We start from the raw sequence: 26047 nt of genomic DNA, 5'->3' as shown, positions 1-26047 counted from the left end.
GATAGAGCTCCGTCTACAGAATTCACACTCAAATGACAAATGCTGGAATTGGACATCGGAATCAAGGTAGTACATGTTTTATTATCTATTCCTCACAAGCAATGATTGAGTGGTCCCTCGGATCCCACACTGGTCTGCTGAGGTAGTCCTCAGAGCAAGCTCACCACAGATCAGGGGGACTTCTGGGGTTGATAAGTGCTAAAGCCACTGATCTCATCTGGTACCGGTTCTGTTGAATCAAAATTACTCTGTTCATTGTAAAAGAGTTTATTACCAATGGTTTATTACCATTGTAGTTGGGATGGTGATGTGAGGGGTGGTGAAGGGAGAGTGTGGTGAATTTGGGGACCACCTTTCATCTCTCAGAAAATGTAACAGCTTATCTCCTAGACTTTTAGAGGGATGTATGAAAGTACACCCATGTTCCTTCGTACCCATCTCTTGATAAGAAAGAATGAAGGAGCATCAGGGGCTGAGGGGTGACCTTATCGAGGTTTATAAAATCACAAGGGGCATGTATAAGGCGAATAACCAAGGTCTTCTCCCCAGGATAGGGGAGTCCAGAACTAAAAGGCATAGGCTTAAGGTGAGAGGGGAAAGATTTAAAAGGGACCTAACGGGCAACTTTTTAACATAGAGGGTGGTGCATGTATGGAACGAGCTGCCGGAGGAGGTGGAGGAGGCTGGTACGATTACAACATTTAAGAGGTATCAGAATGGGCATGCAATTAGGAAAGGTTTAGAGAGATACGGGCCGAATGCTGGTAAATGGGACAAGATCAATTTAGGATATCTAGTCGGCATGGACGTGTTGGACCAAAGGGTCTGTTTCTGTGCTGTACGTCCCTATGGCTCTGTAGCAAGACAGCATATAGGCTCAAACTCTGAGCCATACCATTCAGGGCAGATAGGAAGAAAACACTCCTGCAAATAAGGAATGGCAGAAACTTCCTCCCAAACAGGTGGTTTGTGAGACCGGAGAAGGCTGAGGAAGATTCTTAATCTTGGGCAGTGAGGTTCCTGGGTGAGCAGCAATGAAGAGTATTGAAAGGCAATCCCCTCCCTTTCAAAGAAATTAAATCATTTCATTTGGACAAGTCCTCTTTAATGCCTTTAGAGATGGTCCAAATAAACATACTTCACTGTCCATAAGACCATGATACCCGAGCAGAATTAGGTCATTCAGCCCATCCAGTCTGTCCCCCATTCAATCATGACTGGTACATTTCTGAACCCCCCATTCTCCTGCCTTGTCCCCATTCAACCAAAAATGAGGAATGGGATCCTAGTAATGTTACAAGATGCAGATTCATTTGTGAGATTTGCAAAGGAGACTAAATAATGATCTGAAGGAGAGCAGGCCTTGGGACTAGATGAGTTGTAGATTGAGGGAGCCAGTGTGGACTCGATGGGCCAAATGCCCTCCTCCTGTGTCGCAATCATAATCTGATAATCAATATCAGAAGAGGGTCTGAAACAGCTGGCTATTTTGCACTCAGTGTGTTGTCCTTCAACAATGGAGCCTGCCCCATTTTGAGACCACCTCCACCCAGTTTGAGACCAGACAAGGTCACTGAGAATCCACTCCTCTGACCCCTAAAGGGCACCTTGTCCTATCTGCGTTTTGGCACCTCTTTCGATTTTCCGGGCAGTGAGAGTGTCTACATATATGTTTGTAGTTATTGTCCCTGGGCCTAATCCTTTCTTTTATCCCGATGTCTGCCCAAGTCTGATTTTCCCAGCCAACAATAATCAGCAGAAATTGTACAAGTAGGACTTCTGAGCCTGCCTGACTCAGTCCCACTTGGGACCTCTCAGCTACAAAATCTAAGAGTTACCGAATAATGTTCAAAGCTGTTCTTGCTTTTCTTGGCTGGCAGCAGTCGCCATAGCAACTGTTGCCATGGCAGGTTGTGTCAGACATAGCAAACTGTGCCAGACATGACAGACTGTGATCGATAGCAAGCTTCCCACTGTTATAACACATGTCATGAACTGCAGTTCAATTGTCCACCCAGATTAGCTTGCAATCTTATTTCCCCCTTCAAGAATTTATCCAATTCCCTTTTGAAAGTTACAACTAAGTCTCTTTCCATTCAGGCACATGTTACAGATCATAATGTCTTGCTACTGAACGTGTGACGCCGAGTCAATTCTTTACTCACTGGCAGAATGGCCACCCATCTGGTCACGGTCTGATGATCCAGAGAGATTGAGGAGAAATTAGATCAGTTAGAGCAATAGTTGCTGGAGTTTGGAAGAGCAAGGTGGAGGGGATCTGGTAGAAACCTCTAAAATTTGAACAGGACTAGACAGGGTAAATGTAGGAAGGATGTTACAAATGAGCAGGGAGTCCAGAGTCGAGGGATGCAGGGTAAACCATTTGGGACGGAAATGAGAAGAAATTTCTTCACCCAGAGAGTAGTGGAGTTCTCTACCACAGAAAATGGTCAGGGCCAAAATATTGTATTATTTTAAGAAAGAGTTGGGTAATGTGCTTGGGGCTAAAGGGATTAAAGGATATGGGGGGCTGGATGGGGATGAGGGGAGCAGGATATTGATTTCAACGATCAGCCATGATCATAATGAAAAGTGGAATAGGCTGGAATCGTCTGCCCCTGATCCTGTTTTCTACGTTTCTATGGCACCATTTCTCAGTTGGTTGTGTGACCTCCATCCAGCTCTTTCCCTTTCCCACATCGTTTCAGTCACTGGGTGCAAACAGTCAGTATTGTGCACAAGATGGCCACCAGGCCCCACACTGACTTCCCTGCCACAGTGAAACACCAGCTGAGGCCTGGATTCTTCCTTTCCCAGACGGCCTCGGACACTGAACTTGGTCACCTGCAATCAGGATCGACAGAGAACCACCCTGACCGCCTTGCCTGCCCACAAACATTGATGCTTGGCCTCACCTCCTACAGTTCTTGTCTCAGGACCGTACTCATCCTTGGATTGGACAGCAATGGACCCCTGAGCTTGGATGCCCTCCATGGTGGCATGCTGCAGAATAATGGGAAACCGTTCCCCCATTTGATACTGAATGGCCTAGATTTCAGCTGCTTCTGAGTTCCACCCTACTCACGACATATTCTCATGGGCAGAGATGCTGGTTAGGCCTCAGTTGGGGTGATCAGGGCGTACCTCAGGGATGACTGGTAACAGATATGAGCTTCTACAGCTAGCTGAAAGAGGCTGTGAAGAGGGATAGATAGATAGATAGATAATTAGATAGATAAATAGATAGATAGATAGATAGATAGATGAGGCAAAATTCTTCTCACTGGCATAAGGCCATTACATATAGATGTTGAATTACGCCTATTGGCCCATCACGTCTGCCCCACCATTGGATCATGTGTGTTATGTTTCTCAACCCCATTCTCCTGCCCTCACCCCTTAACACTTATCTCCTTATTAATCACGAGTCTATCTATCTCTATCTTAAGATACACTCAATAACTTGGCCTCCACAGCCTTCTGCAGCAACGAGTTCCACAGATTCACTGCCCTCTGGCTGAAGAAATTCCTCTCCATCTTGGTTCTCAAGAGTCATCCCTTCACTTTGAGGCTGTGCCCTCAAGTCCTAGCCTTTCCTGCAAATGAAAACATCTTCTCCACATCCACTCTATCCAGGCCTCCAGTATTATGTAAGTTTCAATCAGCAGCCCCTCCTTCTAAACTCCATTGAGCATAGACCCAGAGGCCTGAACCTGTCCTCATATGACAAACCCTTCATCCCCAGGATCATGCTTGTAAAACCCTTCTGGATCCCCTCCAATGTCAGCACACTCTTCCTTAGATATGAGCGTCAAAATTTGCTCACAATATTCCAAATGTGGTCTGACAAGAGCCTTCTACGGCCTCAACAGTGCACCTCTGCTCTTGTATTCCAGCCTTCTCAAAATGAATGCTAACATTGCATTTGCCTTTCTAACTGCCAACTGAATCTGCAGGGAAAGCGAGGGCTGCAGATGCTGGAGATCAGAGTCAAGAGTGTGGTGCTGGAAAGGCACAGCAGGTCAGGCTGAATCTGCAATTTGACCTTAAGAGAGTTCTGAACAAGGACTCCCAAGTCCCTTTGTGTTTCAGATTTCCTAAGTATTTTTCCCATTTAGAAAATAGTCTACACCTCTATTCTTCCCACCAAAGTGTATAACCTCACACTTCCCCACGTTTTGTTCCGTCTGCCACTTCTTTGCCCATTCTTCTAGACTTTCAAGTTCTTCTTCAGCTTCTCTGCCTCCTCAACACTACCTGTCCCTCCCCCTATCTTTGCGTCATCTGCAAACTTAGCAACAGTGCTGTAATTCTCAGTTCCTTCTTCCTCCCAGTGCAGAAGTGTTGGTAACCATGGGGGAGGCATGATTTAAGGTAACAGGATGATGAGAATTTTCTCAAAATAGCAAATTACTTTGGTTTGGATTGCACTGCCTCCTCCTGAATATCATCTCCATTTCCTTCCAGGATTTGGGTGAGGTGCACTGATAGCGACACTGTGGCCTGAAATCACAGAATGAATGAGGTTTGCATCTTTTCTGTATTCTCTCCAAAGTCTTTACAAAGTACAGAGTTGAGGACACAAAAGTCCAGCTGAGATTCAGCATCTTCTTACTTCTATACTCTACAGCCTTAGTGATAAAGCCCAGGATTGTCTTACGTTTTAATAACAGCTCTCTCGGCCTGTCCTTCCACCTTCAGTGATCTCTGCGCAGATGGAGCCAGGTTTCTCAGCCCTGCGCCCCCTTTAGAAATGTGCCCTTTAATTTGTATTGTCCACCCGTACTCTTCTTCCCAAAATGTATCACGTCACAATTCCCTGCATTGATTTCCATCTGCCACCTGTCTGCCCATTCCTCCAGTGTGTCATTGTCCTTTCGGAGTTCCAAATGATCCTCCTCACCGTTATCAAGGCTAGAAGCAAAGAGGTCCTTCTGCAGCTGTACAGGGCCCTGCTGAGACTGCACCTGGAATATTGTACGCAGTTCTGGTCTCCAAGTTTGAGGAAAGACATTCTGGCTATTGAGAGAGTGCAGCGTAGGTTCACAAGGTCAATTCCCAGAATGGCGGACTATCTTACGCTGAAAGATTGGAGCGACTGGGCTTGTGTACACTTGAGTTTAGAAGACTGAGAGGGGATCTGATTGAGACATATAAGACTATTAATGGATTGGACACTCTGGAGGCAGGAAACATGTTTCCGCTGATGGGTGAGTCCCGAACCAGAGGACACAGTTTAAAAATAAGGGGTAGGCCACTTAGAACAGAGTGGAGGGGAAACTACTTCACCCACAGAGTGGTGGGTGTATGGAATGCTCTGCTCCGGTAGGCTGTGGAGGCCAAGTCTCTGGATACTTTCAAGAAAGAGTTGGATAGAGCTCTCAAGGATAGTGGAATCAAGGATTATGGAGATAAGGCAGGAAGAGGATACTGATTGAGGATGATCAGCCATGATCATAATGAATAGTGGTGCTAGCTCGAAGGGCAGAATGGCCTACTCCTGCACCTATTGTCTATTGTCTGATCACGTTTCATACCATTTGCAAGGTCTAAGTTAGTAATATTTCTCAGGAAAAACAAAGTTCTAATGGCCTGGAGAACTCAGCAGTAAACCTTCTTCCAGCCCAAAAAACCATCCGTTACTCTGTGATTCCTGTCAACTTGATCAGCCAATGTTACATTCATGTTGCTGTTATTCCATGACCTGTAACTTTGCTGACATGTCTGTTGCGTGACACCGTATCAAATTGCTTTTGGAAACAGACACATTTTTACCAATAAATTTTCTGGGGGTAGACTCATCTGAACTTGGCCAATCCTGGGTGCAGCTTGGGTCGCCTTATTCAAGCACTTGGAGTTGGCCCTGCAAGTTGCATTTTTCTGTGGCTACCCAGTGCTGATGTCTCAATATCTGATGTATAAGAAGGATTCACAGCTGATGAATTTGATTTGAGGCTTGTTGAGTTCTGGTGCAAAGAGCAACTGAAAGCACCAAAACTTCCTGACGACATTGAGGCCAGGGTAGTCACATTAACCCTTTCTTAGTGACTGACACAGACTCCAGCTGCAGTATTGTGTCCAGTTCTGGGCACTGCACTTGAGGAAGGATGGCCAGTCTTTGGAGAGGGTGCACAGGGGATTTACCAGGATGATGGCAGAGCTGAGGGATTTGCAGTCGGTGGAGACATTAGAGATGCTGGAATTGTTCGCCTGACAGTGCAGTAGGTCAATTGGAAAGTAACCGGTTGTGCTGAAAACTCTAAAACATTTTGAGAGACTAGGTAGAGTGAGAAACTGTTTATTTAGAGTCATAGAGATGTACAGCATGGAAACAGACCCTTTGATCCAACCCGTCCATGCCGACCAGATATCCCAACCCAATCTACTCCCACCTGCCAGCACATGGCCCATATCCCTCCAAACCCTTCCTATTCATATACCCATCTAAATGCCTTTTAAATTATTGCCAATATGGTCAGGAACCAAAGGACCTAGGTTTTAAACACAATAGCAACAACATGTTATATCTATATAGCATCTTTAATGCAATAACTTATCCTAATGCTCTTCAAGGGAGCAATATAAACTAAGGCACAAAAGATGCCATATAAGGTAATATCATATCTGATGACCGAAAGAGAGTAGGTTTTAAGGAATGCTATGAAGAAGGAAAGCGAGGTAGAGACAGAAAGGTCATTGGCCAAGCAGCCAAGAGGGAGATGAGAAGAATTGTTTTACTCAGTGTGTTGCTCTGATCTGGAATGCCAGCCTGGAAGTTAGATTAGATTCCCCACAGTGTGGAAACAGGCCATTTAGCCCAACAAGTCCACACTGACCCTTCGAAGAGTAGCCCACCCAGACTAATTCCCCTACCTTTGCCCCTGACTAATGCACCTAGCACCATGGGCAATTTATCATGGCCAATCACCTGATTTGCACATCTTTGGACTGTGGGAAGAAACCAGAGCACCCAGAGGAAATCCACACAGACAAGGGGAGAATGTGCAAACTCCACACAGACAGTGGATTCTTGAGGCTGGAATCAAACCCAGGTCCCTGGCACTGTGAAGCAGCAGTACTGCCCGGGGTGGCGGAAACAGATTCAAAAAGCAACTTTCAAAGGAGAATTGGGGATAACCGAATAATTATTGAATAAATATGGGATCATTGGAATAGTTTACAGGACAACAAAGAAGGAGGAGAGTGGCAGTGGGACAAATGGAGTATACTTTTCAAAGAACTGGGATAGTTACAAATGGATGAATGGCTTCTTGTATTCTGTGACAGTTCAATAATCTGTTATTGGCTCAGTAATAAATATTTGCCACCGTATTATGAGCACACACTTCTTCAGGAACTATGGTGGGGTGCTTTATGTACACTTGAACAGGCAGACATAGAAGTCCTCAGTTTAACATTTTATTCAAAATGCAGTGGTCTCAATATTTTACTAAAATATCTGCTCAGAGTTTGGACTTAAACTGGAAGAGGGGCTGCAGATCACAAGTTTCAGATTTGGGGATGAGAGTGACCCAGTGTTTGTTGCTGCCATGTACAAATAGAGTGAGCCCCCTCAATCAAACATCTCACTGGGGGAGGAGATGATGGTGAAGCATTGGGCAAGACAGAATGCAGAGTGATTGTTTACAGTGAGCTATAATCTGTGCTCCATGCTGTAGGGGTAATGGTTTAAATCCCATTGTGGCAGCTAGTGGGACTTCAATTTTGATAGTGTAATTTGGAAATAAAATCTAATCTCAGTGACAATAAAATTGGCATCATTGTCATAATCAATGGTTCACTGATATACTCCAGGGAAGGAACTGCCAACATGTGATTCCAGATTAGGGACAGACAACATGTGCCAACCTTACTAGGAATGCATTCCTGCCCCAAATGAAATCAAGGCAGGAAAACCATGGGGTCTCCACTTGCTGTCTTCTAGCCTAGTTGAGTACCCACCCGGGCTACAGATTAATCCTTTGAATCAGATTGATTAGACAAAATAGATCTCTTTGTACTCTAAGTATTTGAGCTCTTTTAGAAGTTCTTCCAATCTTTGGGACCACCTTTCTGTAAGAGATTGAGGATAATTTTATCACTTATCCTGCTTTCTCTTCGAGAATATTCCTGCCCTCATTCAGTCTCAAGTACAGTGTAATGGCCCATGTGGGGACTTTTAAAATAGACTATTTGCTCTTTGGACAAAAGTGAGGACTGCAGATGCTAGAAACCAGAGTTTAGATCAGTGTGGTACTGGGAAAGCACAACAGGTCAGGCAGCATCCGAGGAGCAGGAAAATTGACGTTTTGAGCAAAAGCCCTTCATCGGGAATCTTGCTCCTCGGATGCTGCCTGACCTGCTGTGCTTTTCCAGCACCACTCTGATCTAAACTCTATTTGCTCTTTGGGGCATAAGAAGACTCTATGCTTGTTGTTTGAGGGACTGTAAGAGCAAACCTGCCTCTATCTCACTGGCTGACACAGTAACATTAATCCACACTCTGGGTAGGCATACACTCAACCAGCTAGGCTCGATTTGGGAAGGTGGGACGATGGGAAAGTAGGATCTAGGTCATTCAGAATAGTGTGAGGAGGAACTGCTTCACACAAGAGGACTGTGGAAATTTGGAACCGTATCCCCCAAAGTGTGTATAGTTAGTCAAAGATGTCAAAAATGTGATTCATTGATTTTTAGCAGTTCTGGCTTTTGAGAGGTAGGAAGGCAAGTCCGGTGATGGAGTTAGAGGACAAGAGGAGCCATGCTCAAACTGAATGGCAGTATAGGCACAAGATCCTGTATTTGAAGACCCATGCCTATTCTTAAAGAGAGATTCATGGTAAAAACAATGACTGCAGATGCTGGAAACCAGAATCTGGATCAGTGGTGCTGGGAGAGCACAGCAGTTCAGGCAGCGTCCGAGGAGCAGTAAAATTGACGTTTTGGGCAAAAGCCTTTCATCAGGAATAAAGGCAGAGAGCCTGAAGCATGGAGACTGTCCCCATGACTTGTCCTACCTGACTATCTTCTTTTCCACCTATCCACTCCACCCTCCTCCCTGACCTATCACCTTCATCCCCTCCCCCACTCACCTATTGTACGCTATGCCACTTTCTCTCCACCCCCAACCTCCTCTAGCTTATCTCTCCATGCTTCAGGCTCTCTGCCTTTATTCCTGATCTCGGGCTTTTGCCTGAAACATCGATTTTACTGCTCCTCGGATGCTGCCTGAACTGCTGTGCTCTTCCAGCACCACTCAGCCAGAGATTCATGGTGGCACTGTAAATGGATGCTGGCATGCATCAACAGGACAGAATGCAGAGTGAATCTTTACAGTGGGAATGAAACTGCGGGACATACACTGTAGCTGAATATATGTGTTCACTGGACCTTAACTAATGTAATCTGCTCGATGTCTGAGTTTGTCAGTGGGTTGACTTGGATATTTCAATAAAGCTTTGTGTTGTTTTGCTTCTCTCTCTCTTCTCTCTCTCTCTCCATTTTGTCACCGGAATCATAAGGACGGAAATTCCCAGCAACGCCATCTTGTCATCATCAGATGCTGCCAGTCGCCATAAACCCGTAGATCCGATCTTGTGGTCAAGTCTACTACGCAAGCTCGCTTCTATGGGTCTGTGGCAATGTGGTCTTATAGCTGCCGTGGTCCTGGTAGACCCTTCCTGATTAAAACACACTCAGCGAAGATCTCAAGTCCTTTTCTACCTTATATATGGTTTGGTGTTTCTGACTGCTGTCCATGATTCATTCTACTAATACATTTTCCATTCCAACGTACATTGCTTTTTTGCCAGCAAAATCCACTGTCTTTCTTTCTCCCAATGCATGCCGTGTCACAGTTACAATTTTCTTGTTGGCAATCAGAACTGTTATCCCCACTTCCAAGAGGTGAAATAGCAGAAAGCATTCGAGGGGCTAAGTGGCCTATTCTTGTTCTTATAGTTCCCAGTGTTTATCTGTCCTTCTGTCTTGTTTTGAACTATGTGGGCAATGGATAGAAAACTAAGATAAGAGTACTAATGGAAATGTTTGATAGAGCAGGTAGAGAGAGACTATTCATTCTGGTGGAAGAGCCCAGCACAATGGGGAGCATAACTTCAAGAATAAAACCAGGCTGTTCAAGATAATGTCAGGAAGCAATAGATGATGGTGATCTGGAGCAAGCAACATCAAAATGTTGCTGAGAGTCAGGGTCAATTGCAGATTTCAAAACCAAGATTGATCATTTTTTAATTAAGTCAAAATTGTTTCAAGATTTACGGGACCTATGCGATTAAATGGAGTTAAGGTAGAGATCAGCTTTGAATGGCAGAATAAGACAGAGGGGCCAAATGGCCTTCACCTATTCCGAAGAAGAATGTGACCCTGTGATGCAATATGATGCTGTCAAAGAACAAAGCTGTCATTCAGCTGTTATAATTTATACCTCCTCCAAACTTTCTTTTTGTTATCCATTATTACCCTGCTTCTCCTTTCACCATCAGTCCATTTGTCATGTAACCTCTCCTGCCTTCCATCCAATCCACAGACTTTTCCCTGCATTTGCTGGTGACCTGTCACATCCTAAACATTTCCCACTTCTGACAAACAGTCATTGAGCTAAAGTGTTAACTCTGTTTCTCTCTCCACAGATGCTGCAAGACCTTCTAGGTATTTCTAGCATTTGCTTGATTTTTGTTATTCCAGATTCTTAGCGTCTGCAGTATTTTGCATTTGTTGAATTAGGAAAATGGTTTGGATTATGTAGATTATTCAATGTTTAAAACACAGAAACAGGCCACTTGGCCCAACTAATTCTCACCAGTGTTTAAGGAGACTGCTCCCTTCTTTTCATCTACTCCTGTTGACTTACTTCTCAATTCCTTTTTCACCCACGCTTATCCAACGTCTGTGTTAGACCGACCTCTAGAATAGAGATACTGTTGCTCAAGGTGTATGAGACCCTGAAATGCATCTTTGATATATTTCCACACTTTTGCTCATATCCCCATCACTCCCATCAGGTCCATGGCCACTCACGGCTGCATTATTAAGTAAGAAATATCAGGACATTTAGGAATTCATCAGGCAGAGTCAACATCGTTTCGTGAAAGAGAAATCTCACTTCATGAATTTGTTAGGGTTCTTTGAGGATGTAACAAGCTAAAGGGGAACCAAGAAGATGCAGTGTATTTTATAAGGTGCTACAGAAAAAGTTGCTGCACAAAGTGAGTGCCTCATGGTGTGGGGGCTGTGACATATAAACATGGATAGAAGGTTGGCTGACAAATAAGGAACAGGTAGTAATAGTAAATGAAGTGTTTTCAAGTAAACAAATTAAAACTTATTTAGTCCCACAGGTATCATTGCAGGCCCTCAACTACTTACGACCAATGTTAATGACTTTGGTGAAAGGACCAACTACCTTGTGGTCAATGTTGCTAATTTTAGCAATGTTGGCTAGCTCAGTTGCATGGACAGCTGGTGGTGCTCCAGAGTGACACCAACCGCAAAGGTTCAAATCCTGTACCAGCTGAGGCTACCATAAAGAGTTCTCCTTCTCACCCTCTCGCCTCACCTTAGATGTGATGACCCTCAGGTTAAATGATCACTCCTCTTATGGGAGAGCAGCCCTAAGGTTTGGTAAGACAATGGCACTTTACTGTTTCACAAAGATAGGTAGGATTTGGGAGGGCAGGAAGATGGGAGAGTGGGAGCTAGCTCATTCAGATTAGTGTCAGGCGGAACTACTTCACACAAAACGACAGTGAAAATTTGGAACTGTCTCCCCCAAAACACTTTTGAACAGGGTGCAATCAGCCTGCAAAGGCGTATTGATAGTTTGGAAGGTGGAGTTCATTGTGGGATCATGAGAGAATGTCCATTTGGGCAGAACAAATGCAAAAGCAGCAAATTAATTAGATGGAGAGACTGCAGAATGCCCCGGTATAAATGGATCTGGGTATCTTCATATATATTTCGCACACAAAGTTCGTATGCAGGTATAGCAAAATGATTGAGAAGGCAAATGGAATGTTGGCCTTTATTGTAAAGGGATAGTCATTGGTGTTTCAAAGAAAGAGTAACAATTATTGGTAAAAAGTTTCTGAAGGGCTGCAAAACTTTGGTGCAAAGAAGATGTTTCCTGTCTTTGGGTAAGCTACAACTAGGAGACACAGTTTATAGAGGAGGGATCTTCCATTTAAGCCAGGGGTGAGCAGTAATTGCTTCTCTCAAAGAGAGGCATTACCGTTTGGAGCTCTGTTAACCAGAGAGCAGTGAAGGCTGGGTCATTGATTATATTCAAGACTGGGTTTGACAAAGTTTTGATTGACAAGAGAGCTAAGGGTTGTGGGGTTGGGCAGACAGGAAAGTGGAGTTAAGACCCCAAGTGAATCATCCATGATCATCTTGATTGGCAGAACCAGTTTGATGGGCCAATTGGCCTTCTCCTGTTCCCATTTCTTTTGAGGGAGGATTTAGGTTTGAAGAAATGAAGAAACGATATGTGATGTTGATTTGGAAACATTTGCTTGCCTCCGGGTTGAGGTAGTAGGTTGTATAGTTTAGAATTACACCACGGGAGTTAACTGTACAATCTCCTAGCTTTCCCCGGAGCATGCACGATCCATCGAGGACACAACGCTGCAACCGCCCAAGGCAGACATTTTGACTTTCACAGAGAAAAAAAATTAACAAACGTTTTGGCATGCAAATATAAAGATATGAAGGTTGACCTCTCTCAGATTATGGACACCTTCCAGTGCTTTGGCATGAAGGAAATTTTTCAAATTTGATCTGTGCTAAGATGGATGGCAAAAATTCTCAAATCTGAGCTATCAGCCTTGAAATTTTCAAAGGCTGGTTGAGGTGATAAGGTCAATGATGCTAATTTTTCACACAATCTCTCACCTTTCTCATAATGCTGCCATGACATATACCCTGGTGATGTGCAATCTTTCCATAAAGTCAACTGATCTTTCTTCTACCAATCCCATATAACCCCCTCAGCTGTAGGGAGTGATGGGATGGATAGGAGTTTGTGAAAACATTGGATGAATGACTCCTGATGTTCAGTCAAACAACGAATTTTCCATCTCCAATATTATTAATGATTAATAAATGCAAATTGCTCGAAAGGAATCTATTTATGGTTTGCTTTTGATGTTCCCAGGGATTTATTTTGCTCCTGTTTTGCTCTCAGCTGTGTCCTGGAGATTAATTTTCAATTGCTGGAGACTCTAGGGCAATCCTGAACAATTAGCAACTCATTGGCAGCAGCAAAAACAAAATGAAGAGGTAAGGGACATATAATCCAATCTGGGTTTAGTTAAATCTGCTACATCTCAATTTTCTTCTGTCTTATCCTGACAGAAACCTGGGTTCAATCCTTCATGTGATAGGTGACCCAATGTTAATGTTGTCATCTTGCCAGTCTTCAGGTATGAGCCTAGGTAGTAATCTGTTTGACCATAAAGAGCATACTCCTCAATCTGGCCTGTAGATAAATACAGCAGGATCATTAGTAAGTGGTTCCCTTTTCTCTGAGCCAGAGCTGTGAGGGTTCCAATATGAGGACCGCAGCTGTTCAAGGAGGCAGCTATTTATTACCATCTCTCAGGCACTCAGGGATGAGCAATGCAGGCTTAGTTTTCTTTGCAGCTCACGGTGGCTTCATAGTGGTAATATCATGAGACCAATCATCCAGAACCCCTGGCAAATGACCAGGAGAAATGGGTTCCATTCCCACCATGGCAGATGGTGAAACATGAATGCAGTAAAAAATATCTGGAATGTTAAAAAAGAGATGGTGGTAGCCATTACCAATTAGTTCGCTAATGTTCTTCAGGGAAAGAAATGTGCCATCCTTATCTGGTCTGCCCTACATGGGACTGCAGGTTGATTTCCTGTGAACTGTCCCTAGGCAATTAGGGCTGGATAATCATTGCTGGCAAAACCAGCAACTTAAATGTAAAGCAAACAATTGGCACAAATCTAGATCAACGGAACGTGAGCACAAAATCCAAACTGAAACGTTTTGTGTAGTACTCAGGGTGTACTCCCCAGGCTGGGTGCTGTGTTTCAGATGAAACCAAAGTCGGTGTCTGCCTTGCTTTAGTCATTTATGCTAAAAATCACACAACACAAGGTTAGTCCAACAGGTTTATTTGGAAGTACTATCTTTTGGAACGCTGCTCCTTCTTCAGGTAACTAGGACGATGAAGGAGCAGTGCCCTGAAAGCCAGTACTTCCAAATAAACCTGTTTGACCAAAACCTGGTGGTGTGTGATTTTTAACTCTGTGCACCCTAGTCCAACACCACCACACCCTAGTCACTTATGTCATTTTTAGCTGTGAGAGCATGCTATGCAACTTGGTGTTTCCCAGCACAATAGTGACTGCACTTCAGAAGTAGCTTTTTTTACGTTAAAGTGTTTTGGGACCCCGTGAACAATAAGGTGCTTTGGAACTTCCTAACGTCATGAAAGGTGTTTTTGAAATGCAGGCTTAATGCAACAAGAGTCACTGGGTGTGATTTTCTGAAACTAACTCCGGTCACCTAACAAAGTGGGAGAGAGATGTTCCACAGAATGCTTACTTTGTCGGCCCTGGATTGATTTCTGTGGTTTTCTTTTGTCTCTCCCAGAGGTTACTGAGCTGTAGGTTGGCATGCAGCTGAGTGTGGATGAGGAAGAGGCAGGGAATGAGAGGTATTCAGTTATGATGCTCCAGCCATCTGAATTGTGGGACAGAGGTGAGGTAAGAATGACAGCCCTTGACACTAAGGCTGCACTTGACCGAGTGTGGCATCAAGGAGCCCTAGCAAAACCAGAATCAGTGGGAAACTCTCCATTGGTTGGAGACAATCTTAGTACATACAGAGATGCTTGTTGGAGATCAGTCATCTCAACTCCAGGTCATGTCTGCAGGAGTTCCTCAGAGTTGTGTCCTTGGCCCAACCATCTTCAGCTGCTTCATCAAAGATCTTTCCTCCGTCTTAAGGTCAGAAGTGGGGATGTTCGCTGATGATTGCACAAAATTCAGCAGCACTCACGACTCCTCAGATGTGGTAGCAGTCTGTAACCAAATCCAGCAAGACCCGTGCAATGTCCAGACTTGGGCTGACAAATAGCAAATCCCATTCATGCAACACAAATGTCCGATAATGACTATCTCCAAGAAGAGTGAGAATCTAACCAACATCCCTTGGTATTCAATGGCATTACCATCGCTCAATTCTCCACTGTCCATTGCTTGACTATAAACTGAACTACAGATTAGTTCATATATTAATAAATATATAATAGCTATATAATTACTGTACCAACAAGAACAGGTCAGAGGCTAGAGATACAGCAGCAATTAACTCACCTCCTGACTCCCTAAAGCCTGTTCAGCATCAACAAGGCACAAGTCAGGACTGTGATGGAATATTCCCCACTTGCTTGGATGCAGTTACAACAACACTCGAGGAGCTCAGCACCGTCAGGGCAAAGTAACTGCTGGATGGCATTACACACACAAGTATCCACCACCGACACTCAGCAGCGGTCTGTACTACCTACAAGATGTACTGCGGAAATTTGCCAAAGATTCTTAAATAGCACCTACCAAACCCAACTCCAGTTTCATCCAGAAAGACAGGGTGGCAGATACCACCTGCAAGTTCCTGTCCAAGCCACTTGCCATCCTGACTTGGAAATATATTGTTCCTTCAGTGTCGCTGGATCAACATCCAGAAACAGCCTCCCTAACAACATTGTGGGCCTGCTACACCCACATAAATGGCAGCGATTCAAGAAGGCAGCTCACCACCACCTTATCATGGGCAATTAGAAGTGTACTGAAAATGTGTTGCTGGAAAAGTGCAGCAGGTCAGGCAGCATCTAAGGAACAGGAGATTCGACGTTTCGGGCATAAGTCCTTCTTCCTGAAGAAGGGCTTATGCCCGAAACGTCGAATCTCCTGTTCCTTGGATGCTGCCTGACCTGCTGCGCTTTTCCAGCAACACATTTTCAGCTCTGATCTCCAGCATCTGCAGACCTCACTTTCTCCAATTAGAGGTGTACAGTGATTGCTGTACCAGCCAGCTATGCCCACAGCCTGTGAATGAATAATTAAAAAGAAGGACCAACCCATCATGTTGGTATGGGATTTGTTATTTTGATATTGGTCAAGGAGCAGGAATCAAATCTCATACTTCCCCCGGATCCTTACATTTGTTCCCTCCCCTGTGCCCCAACCCAAGTTAAGCTTCAGCCTGAAGTTTACAGCAGATGAAAAGGGGGGGCTCATCAGAAGAAACTGAAGTATCTGAGACTGGAGGTAAGATGAGGCCATTCATTCACAGATGAGTTGGCAGAGGTGGGCGATGCCACAGAGTTTATAATGCGTAGTCTTGGTGAGGATATGAGATTGGGGAAACAGTGATCAGAGTCATTGGCACAAAGTGATCCCTACATTCCCCGCCCCCATGACAAAGTTGAGAAAAGGCTGCAATGGGAATTACTGAACTGGCTAATGTGACAAGTAGACAAAGGGTCAGCTGCTTGTTTCAGGCCAGTGTTCTCTTTTGTCTGGCATAAAGTTTCGGACGATATGTCAATGCTGACACAATGATACTGAAGTCAGATCTTAATTCCGTTGGCAGAATCTGGCACTGGCCATGTTGCAATCCTTTTCATCTGGATTGTGAGACACTCCACTTATTCTGATCATTGCAAACACAGCAAACCCACAACCCATTGAGTTTGGATCCACGTATAACTCTGATCCCACACTCATCTACAAACTGTTTGGAGCTAACCTAATGGGCACTGGGGTGATGGAATGCTTTGATAATGGCTCTCTTACTTTTTTTGTTTCTTTGAATACCCCACTGTAACCTATATGCCATTGCAGGAATGTAAGAGAAAAAGCAACTGGTGTCTTTCCAGATTATTGCTAGGCCAATCATCTTGACAGAACACTCCTTCACCATCACTCCACCAACTCCAAACCCATAATATCATAAGACCATAAGATACAGGAGCATAATTTAGCTATTCAGGTCCATCAACATCATGGAAGAAGAAAAGGAAAGACCAAAATGGAAATTAAATACTCTCAGGAAACAGTCCAGTAGTTAACAATATTGTTTGTTATTCTTTCATGGTGTTGGTAGCACTTAATGCCCTTTCCCAAATTGCCCTTGAAGTTGAGCAGGTTGCAAGGCCATTTCAGAGCACAGTCAAGTGTCAGTTGCATTGCTGTGGGTCTGGAGTCACATATAGGCAGGACCAGCTAACGACAGCAGATTTCCTTCCCAAAATGACAAACAGACATGTTTCTGGTAAAAACAATGACTGCAGATGCTGGAAACCAGATTCTGAATCAGTGATGCTGGAAGAGCACAGCAGTTCAGGCAATATCCAAAGTGCAGCGAAATCGACGTTTCGGGCAAAAGCCCTTCATCAGGAATCATGTTTCTGGGTCAATCAGCAATTGTTTCTTGGTCACCATTAGATAGGCTTTTAATTTCAGAATTATTAATCAAATGTAAATTCCACTAGTTGCCATGGTAAGATTTCAATCTATATCTTCAGAATATTACACTCTGGATTACAAGCCCACTGACATTGCCACCGCACCACCATCTAAGTCAGCAGTAAGATATTTACCTACGAGATGATGCGATTGCTGATTGAATTGCTATGTTATGGCAGTTATTACATAGAATAGACAGCTCAGAAGTACGGCACAACTGACCAATGCTTGGGAACCCACCTTTAAATGCCTCTTCCCACTTTGAATCTATAGCATTTCTATATTCCCATCTTTCCCTTCGTAAGCCTGAATTCTTCCTTGGGGGATCTTAGACTGCATCTCTGGAAAAGTCTCCTCTGACTTTTAATTCTAATGCATCAGTGTGAAGTTATTTTGCGACAAGTGCAAACGAGTGACAGAGAGTGAGGAGGACATGGAGACAGTTAGAGCATCAGTGGGAGTGAAGGAAAGTGCCCTGGGGGGGTGGGAAACTGGGGTCACTGTCAGCAGAGGACACTGTCAATGAAAACCTGGGAGTAGAGGCACAGATAGGGATAGTTGAAACAGTGGAACAGGAAGCAGAGTTTGAAAAGGCTGATGATAAAGACATCAGCATGAAGCTGATTGGTAGGTAATGGGGGTAAGTTGTATTTTTCCCCCACCCCACTTTAAAGGTGCACTGAGGAAAGGTAAGAGTTATAGCTGCTTGTTTAAAAGAAAACTATTTTTTTTCTTGCCTTAAATTTGGTTAGGAAATGATTTAACTAAAGGTATGGTGGGAAGATCGGTTCCATGTGTTACACAGTATGTGGGAGTTTTACATGCCTGCACAATCAGATCATGATTCACACAGGTACTAACAACATAATAGAAAGAGGGATGAGGTCCTGCAGTGAGAATTTAGGGAGGCAGATGAAAGACCAAGACATCAAAGGTTTTAATCATTGGATTACTCCTGGTGCTCCATGCTAACAAGTATAGGAATAGGTGGATCGAATAGATGAATATGTGGCTGAAGTGTTGGTGTGGGAGGAGAGAGCTTTAGATTCCTACATCACTGGGTCTGTTTCTGGACAAGCTGTACCTGTGCGAGTCCACAGATTGTACTTGAACCAGAAAGGTGGGAGATGGGGAAGGGGAGGGGGGGTGCATTGTGGGACTTTTCCTTGTACAGTTAGTGAGGGTTTAAATTAATTTGGCAGGTGAATGAGATACAAAGAGAAAGTACATTTTGGGGTATTACGTAAGGAAGCTAAACCAAGTCACTTTGGAAGCTGAGCATGGCAAGGCTGTTTGGCATTTATTTTAATGCAAGGAGACTTATGATGAAGGCAGATGAGTGAAGGAGTTGATTGACTCATGGAGATGTGATGTAATTTCTCTTACAGAGACATGTTTGAGAGAGGACAGGACTGGCAACTCAATATTTCAGGGTGTAGAATCTTTAAGCAAGATGGAGGGCAGAAGAGGTGGTTATCAATCTGAGAATCAAGTATTGCAATTGGGAAGGATGACATCTCCACCAACAAGGCCATATGGGTGGAAAAGGAATGCAGTAACACCACTGGGAATTAATTATAGGTGTTCAATCAGTGACAGAGAGATAGAAGGGCAGATATGTGCACAAATCTCAGAGAGGTGTAAAAATAACAGGATAATAATAGGGATTTCAACTTCTCCAATATTAAATTAGGTAGACAGCGTGTGAAGGGCTTAGAGGGAGTGATCTCTATCCATTGAAGTTTAGAAATATGAGTTGCATTATTTTGAAACATATGAGATCCTGAGGGGACTGGGCAAGATGGATGCTAAAAGGATGTTCCCTTTTACTGGAAGGGTCTATAACTAAGAGACACAGTTTAAAAGGAAGGTGTCTCCCTTTAAGACAAAGATGGAAAGAAATATTTACCTTCAAATGGTCACCAGTCTCTGGAACGCTGTCTTTCCCAGACAGCAGTCAAGGTAGGGCTGTTGAATGTTTGGAGGCTGAGTTGGAGATTCTTGATTGCCGTTGGAGTCAAAGGTTGTTGGGCTGGACAGGAAAGTAGAGTTGAGGCCACAACTGGACCAGTCATGATCATATCAAATGGCAGAGCTAATGTCTCAACAGGCTAAATGGCCTGCTCCAAATGCCCTCGATGGAAACAAATAAAATCATTATGTAGTTATTTAAATTTCCAAAACCATCAATGTATTGAAAGCTATTTTGCAGTCAATCATTCAAATAAAAGATAGTGCAGCCTGTAATCCATAATCAGATAAGACTGGTCAGCTGTTTACCCAGACTAAGAGGGACCCTCATCATTAGTGATACTGAACAAGCTCTCCGCTGGTACCTCAGTATTGTGCTCCAGACCTAGAGAGTCATTCACTGGGATTTTGTATCTGAAAATCTAAGACCAATTTCAGTTGCACTAAGTTTTCCAGACATTGTATCAAACCACTAGTAAATCAGAAGTATTCTGATCTGAAAGGGTCAGGCACTTGTTGAAGTGATTTTTAATTTATTGGTTTCAAAATATTGACATCTGTGAATTCAATATGGCTGTGTCCCATTCCTCAGGACCAGAACTCGGTGAATTTAGGCTAAATATTTATAAAAAGTGAGTGGCAGTATTGTGTTCATTTTCACACACTGCACTTTAGGAAGGACACTCATCGTATTGAAGAGGGTGCGGAGGAGATTTATTAGAATGGTGGCAGGAATCAGAAACATCAGTTAAGTGGAGAGACTGGGATTTCTCTCCTTCAAAAAATCTAAGGGGAGATTAAATTGCAGAGGGTTTTGACAGAGTAAATAAGAGAAGCTGTTTTCATTTGGAGCATTGGTAACCAGATGACAGAGATTTAAGATAATTGGCAAAAGAACCAGAAGGGTAAAAGAGACATTTTTCTTTGAGCTCAGAGTTGTTGTGATCAGTTACTTCAAGCGTATTGAAAACAGATTCAATGTTAATGCTCAGGAGAGAATTGGATATTTATACACAGGAAGGAAAACTATGGGAGAGGATTGAGATTCACTGGCTATGTCTTTCACAGAGCTCGTACCAACAAGATAGGCTGGCTCGTCTCCTCCGTGCCACTTCGTTCTCTCTGCATGCGCTTAGCTTTCAAAATAAATACTTCAAGGAGAAAGATGTGGGTATAGGGTGCACTTTCGTAAATAATGGGCTTGAAAGCGTCTGATTTAGTGGCATATCTTTGAGCTGTGAGACTGGGCTTCGCTCACTCTTTTGCCATTGCACGATGGAGCTGAGCGTGTTTCTGCCAGAGCGTTTCCATGGGAGCCATGATTTCAGACCAGCTTCAAGAGCCAATTTGGAACCAGGGGATCTTGAAAAACAACTCAGGATCCCAAATCTTGCCAACTCCCCTTGCTGGAAGTACTCTTGGAGTTTTTAATCACATAACCTCCTGCCTCTAACTACCCCGCCTTCCAAATGACCTTTCTGCCGATCCTGAATCTTGAAGAAATTGACAAAAGAAAGGAAATCAATTTTTTTGTGTAATGTTTCTGTGATTCTCTTTCCTCACTGGAGTTAATTTGTCAGGCGTGGAGTCTCCAGACCAATCTTGGAGTGTAGCAACTGTTGTAGGGCTGGTCAGTCGTGTGAGATTAATTAATTGACTTGCTTCTATCAGATGTGATCAACAATTCTGCGTGAGTTAGGATATTCTAAACTATAGGCAAGTTGGTTTGTCACAGATACTGCTCAGAGTGATCTTGGACAGTACCAATTTTGGTGGCTCAGACTCAATAGACTTTTTTTTTCATAGCACGTAGACATTACCACAAAGCTAGCTTTTGTTGTCCATCCTTAATTGTCCTTGAACTGAGTAACATGCTAGGACATTCCAGAGGGTAACTAAGTGTCAATCACGTTGACCTAAGCCTGGTGTCACGAGTGGGCCAGATCAAGCAAAGAGCAGATTTTCTTCCTGAAAGTACATTTGCAAACCAGATTGGGTTTATACCACTGATGTTAGTTTCATAGTTAGCGCTACTGAGACTACCTTTCAATGCCCAATTTAATTAATTGAATTGGAATTCCACTAGCTGTGTTAATGGGATTTGAACCGATGAGCATTTGTCCCAGAGCATTAACATAGGCCTCTAGATTACCTGTCCATTGACAACACTGCTGTTCTACAATTTCTGTCACATGTTCTGTATAAATTGCCAAAAGCACAATTTTAAGATTTTTGTTTTCCCAGCACTGTAGATTCTCTCTGTGTGGACACACATAAGATTTCCAGGCAAGAAAGATAGGAAGTGAACTAATGTTGCCAATTCTGGTTGGACATATTCTGGAGGTCTGTGCACTGATCCGCTGCCATTAAAATCAGCTTTCCCATTCCTGCACTGAGTACATCTTTCACTGTATACTGCCACCCCACATCCTGCAATCTTTGTTAACTGATTGGATGAATCCTATTTCCTCATCAGTGTAACTGACAAATAAATGCCTTTTTTCTGGAAAAAGACATAACTTTATAATGACTCCTGTGACATTTCCAAGAGCTTTGCTTTCAGGGTGTCCCTGGGATTAACCTTCAATGGCTTGAGATTCTGGGAAAATCCTACAATTCTGGAAATACTTGCCTGAAACTCATTTAAAATTAAATGCAGTAGGGATCACTGCTGCTGCTACTTGTATGTCTCCTACCAGGAGATCTTCCATCATAGAATGTCACATTCATCTGTCCTGCAGCATCCTCACACATTCACAATAGCTTATCCGACCACTCTGTGATGGTCTTCATCCAAAGACACTTTGGTCAACCGATCTTCCTGCTGACCCCCACTTTGCCCTTGGAAGGAGATCTCTTCCAACACTGACCCTAATAGCCAAAATGCTGCCAATTTTTTAGGATGTCACCTTTTAGGAATTCATTTTTTGCTTTTGTAATTTCAATAGGTCAACATTTCTCTGGTCTTTATAGTTAGCATTCACATTTGAAAGGCTTCTATTTTATTCTGTTGATATTATTATCCAGTTGCTAAGGTGTATAGAAAAGTGCATGAGTGTAGCATGTTGTGTTCTTCTCTTGCTACAAACTTGACAGTCCTTGTATTTAACATTTCATTCGTTTTCACAAAATGCACAAGGGATTAGGGAGTAACTAACTTTTGGCTTGGGCCATTTTTACTCTACCCCTCTGCATCCCAGACTCATTGATAATTGCTCCTTGGTCACAGGCACACTTTGCCTTATTGTGAAACCAGGTCTTCACCGTGGAAAGTGTGAATACACCATGTTACCAGATCAATGTGTCAGAGTAGTTTTTGTTTGTTTGTTGAATGTGCCATTGCTGACAAAGTCAACATTTGTTGCCAATCAAGAAATGCCTCAAGATGGTGGTGATGAGCTGCCATCTTGAATTCTTCCAAAGATGCATATAGTCAGACAGGACAGAGAAATTCCCCATAATCAGCTTCCTTAAGAGTTAGTGGTGAAACACACATGAACTATAATGATATGGGGCTGTGTCTTGCTCGCTTCAGTGTACCAGTATGTTCTATATGTAAAGGGAGGTGAAACTGAGATAAACATGAGTTGTAATGAAGCCAAGCTTCTGCAACATCTTTTTTTAACTCTGTCTGCTTTGCAAAATGGGAACTAACTTACCAACATTTATCATGTAATGCTTAATGTTAACAAACTGTCCAAGAATCAGTTTCGTGGCAAAAGATTGTTGCCATTGCTGTTCATGGGCAGACACTTACACACAATAAGATTTCTGCTTGCAATTTGATTACAAGATGGGAGTGTCAACAGCATTTGGTGCCTATCCCAAATTGACTCCAGAGAAGGTGATGGTGAGCAGCTTTCTTGAACTGCTGTAGTTCATGGATGGAAGGACATCCACAGTGCTGTTAGGAATGTAATTCCAGGATTTCCACCCAGCGATAGTGAAGGATTGAGGATGTATTTCCACGTCAGCACGTTGTCCAACACGGAAAGGAGCTTGCTCGTGTCAGCACTTCATATACCTGCAGCCTGTCTCCCTCTAGATATAGGGGTTGTGGTATTGAAGTCACTGTTAAAGAATTCTTGGTGAGTTGGTGCAGTACAAAGATGGTGGCTCACTGCTGTCTCTGTGTGTCAGTATTGGAGGGAGTTAATATTTGAGGTGGAGGTAGACAGGGTGGCAGCCAACTGGGTTGCTTGGACCTGGGATGGTCAAACATCTTAAATGTTGTTGAGGCTGCACTCAACCAAGCAAGTGGGGAATATTTTCCGACTTGAGCTTTGTAGATGGTGCATAGGCTTTAGGGATACAGGAGACTTGTTACTCAGCACAGAATTCTGACCTGATCTCGTAGCCGATATATTTATATGACTTGTGCAGTCCAGTTTCTGGTTAATGGTGATCTCCAGGATGTTGATGATGGGGTGTTCAATCATGGTAGTGCAATTGAATGTCATGGGGCGATAGATCGATTCTCTCATGTTAGAGATTATCATTACCTGACACTTAAAGGACGTGAATGTTGCTTGCCAAGCCAGCCCAAGCCTGAAGGTTGTTTACGATTCACTCAGTATATATGAAGAGTTTCAAATCAAGCTGAAAATTGTGCAATCATCAGAATTTTCTTCTGACCATTTACTGGAAAGAAGTCCATTGTTGAAGCAGCTGAAGATGTTCGGGCCTGTGACACCAGCCTGTGGAAGTCCTGCGAATGAAACGATTGACCTCCAAAAACTACAATACTACACTTCCTGCTAGGTTTTATTCCAACAGTGAAGAGTTACTAAGACTCTTTGATGCCAGAGTTGGTCAAATGCTGCCTTGCTATCAAGGGCAGTCACTCTGACCTCTGCTAAGCTCTGTTGTCCATGTTTGAACATGGCTGTAAGGTGGTCCGGAGCTGAGTTAAACTGGAAAACTTAAACTGAGTGTCAATAAGCAGCTTAATGCAGAGTAAGAGCCACTTACTAGCACTGTTGATAACCTATTCTACCAATTTGTTGATGCCCAAGATCAGACTGATGCAGTCTGTCAGACAGGAGGCTCTACTGGGTCTGACATTGAGCAACAAGAAAGAATGATTAAATGATCTTATAGTGAAGGTGTCCTATAATATGACTTAAATTTAATATGAGATATAGAGGATTAAATCTGGGACTATATCTTCAAACTTTAAATGAAAGGCCACTATGAGACCACACAAGCAGAATTCACTTAAGTGAATTGACAAATTAAGTTAAAGGATAGGTCAATAGACATGCAGTGGCAGACATTTAAGGAGATATTTCAGAATACACAATAGATACATTTCTATAGTACAAAAATTCCAAGGGATAGAACCATCATCCGGGATTCACCAGCAAGTATTTAGCTGTGTAAAGATAAATGACAAGTCAGAATATTGGAGAGAATTTAAGTCAAAACAAAGAATTACTGAAAATAAAGGAAGGAAAGATTGGAGTGCAAGAGAAAGCTAACCATAAAAGTAAAAGTTTCTGTAAATATTTAAATAGTGTTATCAAAGTGAATGTTGTTTCTATTGAAAGGAGGCCAAGAGATTTGATAATGTCAAATGAAGAGATGAATTGAGCAGGTATTTTGCATCAGTCTTCATGATAGAGGACACCTGAAACATCTCAGAAACAGCAATAAATCAGAAATGGAAAGGAGGGAGGAAGGGTGGGAATGAAGTGGTACTGAATAATTGTTAGAGCTGTGGTCTGATAAGTATCTGGGTCCTGATGCACTTCATCTGCAGTCATACAAATAGCGAGATCGCTGATACATTGGCTTCAATTTTCCAAAGCTCCCTTGAAAACAGGGAAAGCCTCTTTAGATTGGACAAAAAAGGAGGCAGACAGAAAAGAGGAAACTGCAGGTTCAATTTAAAATACATTGGAAGCAGTTGATGGAAGGTTTACTAAACTGATACCTCAAATGGGAGGGTTGTCTTGTATGGAAAGCTTGGGCAGACTATGCTTGTATTCATTGGAATTTAGAAGAATAAAGGTCATTCACCTATGTGGGACCTGACAGGATTGATTTGTAAATGTTTTGTCTCACAGGAAAATCTAGAAGTAGGGGTCACTGTTCAAAAATAAGGGGTCAGTCATTTTAAAAAGCAATGACGCAAAATTGTTTTTTTTGGGTCAGACAGTTAAGGCAGAGATGGATTCTGGGTAATCAAATGGGTGAAAGGTTATTGGGGTGGACAGGAATGTAGTTTTGAGGTTACAACCAGATCAGCTATGATCTGATTAAATGGCAGGCTCATGGGGCTGCATGGCCCAATGCTCCACCTTGTTTTATACCTCCCCCTCACAGAAGGAAAGGGATACTTGTGGAGCTGCCTTCTACAGAGAGTCGTTTAATTGTCTGTCACCAGTCATGACCAGATGTTGCAGGACCGCAGCGTAATGCTACCACTAAGAAATGGTGGTAGCATTTCTTAGCTCTATCATATTCATGCTTGACATATAAATAGCCTCACTGGACAACTTGGTGTATGGCATGCCCTCCTACACACACACTCATGCCTCTCTCCCCACCC

At 43.1% G+C, this 26047-nt stretch overlaps 1 long non-coding RNA gene across 1 annotated transcript in view; it reads left to right on the top strand.

The window, feature by feature from the left end:
• Positions 1 to 26047, top strand: part of LOC132820873 (uncharacterized) — a 299239-nt gene that overhangs the window by 229239 nt on the left and 43953 nt on the right. Inside the window, exon 6 of the long non-coding RNA XR_009645251.1 lies at positions 2 to 66. This is a non-coding gene — a long non-coding RNA (uncharacterized LOC132820873). The remainder of the gene's footprint in view (position 1; positions 67 to 26047) is intronic.

This window comes from Hemiscyllium ocellatum, chromosome 12 (genome assembly GCF_020745735.1).
Source record: "Hemiscyllium ocellatum isolate sHemOce1 chromosome 12, sHemOce1.pat.X.cur, whole genome shotgun sequence".
NCBI lineage: Eukaryota > Metazoa > Chordata > Chondrichthyes > Orectolobiformes > Hemiscylliidae > Hemiscyllium > Hemiscyllium ocellatum.
Note: the sequence above shows the minus strand (reverse complement) of the source record. Positions and strands in the feature narration are given on the sequence as shown.